Raw genomic sequence first — 2136 nt, forward strand, 5'->3', positions numbered from 1 at the left:
TCTGGGTATGCTAGCTGGAGTACTTGGAGGAAATCCGAATGTTGTGGGAATGGGAGCTGCTCGTCAACTGAGTGAGTTCCAGAAGAACAATCCTCCAATGTTCAAGGGAGCATACGATCCAGATGGTGCTCAGAAGTGGTTGAAGGAGATCGAGAGAATCTTCCGAGTGACTGAGTGTGCCGATAACCAGAAGGTCAGGTTCGGTACGCATATGCTGTCAGAAGAAGCAGATGATTGGTGGGTTGCTACCCGCAATGAGTTGGAAACTGCTGGGAATGCTGAGATCTCTTGGGATGTATTCAGAGAGAGATTCCTGAGGAAGTACTTTCCAGAAGATGTCAGAGGAAAGAAAGAGATAGAGTTCTTGGAATTGAAGCAGGGTAACAAGTCTGTTACTGAGTATGCTGCTAAGTTCACAGAGCTGTCAAAGTATTACACTCCCTATAATGAGGCTGCTGGAGAATTTTCAAAATGTGTGAAGTTTGAGAACGGGTTGCGTCCCGAGATCAAGCAGGCTATTGGATATCAGCGGATTAGAGTGTTTTCTGACTTGGTTGACTGTTGCAGGATTTTTGAACAGGATTCCAAAGCCAGAGCAGAGAGCTATCAACAGAGAGTTGATAGGAAAGGCAAGAATCAGAATGATCGTGGAAAACCGTATGCAGCTGGCAAAGGTTTCCAGAAGCAGAGTGGGATGAAGAGGCCTAGTGGGGGAGACTCTAGTGCCCCTGCTAAGTGTTATAGATGTGGTCAGGCTGGACATCGTGTCCATGAGTGTACCAGTGCCGAGATGAAGTGTTTCAAGTGTGGCAAAGGTGGTCATTTGGCTGCAGAGTGCCGGTTGAAGACTGTAACTTGTTTCAACTGTGGAGAGGTGGGTCATATTAGCCCACAGTGTCCTAAGCCAAAGAGAGAGAATCAGTCGGGAGGCAAGGTCTTTGCTTTATCAGGTTCTGAGACTTCTGCAGATGATCGTTTGATCCGAGGTACGTGTTATATTAATGGCTTTCCTCTTGTAGCTATTATTGACACCGGTGCTACTCATTCCTTTATATCTTTGGATTGTGCTGTGAAACTTAAGTTAGAGATATCTGAGATGCTTGGTAGTATGGTGATTGATACTCCTGCGAAGGGTTCAGTGACTACTACTTCAGTTTGTTTGAATTGTCCTTTGAGTATTTTTGGTAGAGACTTTAGGATAGACCTTGTGTGTCTTCCCCTAGTGCAGATTGATGTTATCTTGGGTATGAACTGGTTGGTGTTTAACCGAGTTTCTATCAATTGTTTTGATAAGACTGTGATATTTCCTGAGGTTGAGGAAGGAAAGAGTTTGTTTCTATCAGCCAGGCAGGTGAATGAGGAAGTCGCAGATGGGGCAGAGTTGTTTATGCTGTTAGCGACTTTGGAGGCTAAAGATAAACTGGTGATTGGCGATCTATCCGTGGTGTGTGATTTTCCTGATGTGTTTCCGGAAGAGGTGAATGAATTGCCGCCAGAGCGTGAAGTTGAGTTCTCGATTGATTTGGTACCTGGTACTAGGCCGATATCGATGGCTCCGTACCGTATGTCTGCTGTTGAGTTAACTGAATTGAAGAGTCAGTTGGAAGACCTGTTGGATAAGAAATTTATTCGTCCGAGTGTGTCACAGTGGGGTGCACCAGTGCTATTGGTTAAGAAGAAAGAAGGTACTATGAGGTTGTGTGTGGACTACAGGCAACTGAATAAAGTGACGATCAAGAATCGGTATCCTTTGCCGAGGATTGATGATTTGATGGATCAGTTGGTTGGTGCGAGTGTGTTCAGCAAGATAGATTTGAGATCTGGGTATCATCAGATACGTGTGAAAACTGAGGATATTCAGAAGACTGCCTTCAGAACAAGGTATGGACATTATGAGTATTCTATAATGCCTTTTGGTGTGACTAATGCGCCTGGAATATTCATGGAGTATATGAATAGGATTTTCCATCCGTACCTAGACCAGTTTGTTGTGGTGTTTATTGATGACATTTTGGTGTATTCGAAATCTGAAGAAGAGCATGCTGAGCATTTGAGAGTGGTTTTAGAAGTTCTCCGAGAAAAGAAGTTATTTGCTAAACTGTCTAAGTGTGAATTTTGGTTAGAGGAGGTTAGTTT

This window comes from Lathyrus oleraceus, chromosome 3 (genome assembly GCF_024323335.1).
Source record: "Lathyrus oleraceus cultivar Zhongwan6 chromosome 3, CAAS_Psat_ZW6_1.0, whole genome shotgun sequence".
NCBI classification, from domain to species: domain Eukaryota; kingdom Viridiplantae; phylum Streptophyta; class Magnoliopsida; order Fabales; family Fabaceae; genus Lathyrus; species Lathyrus oleraceus.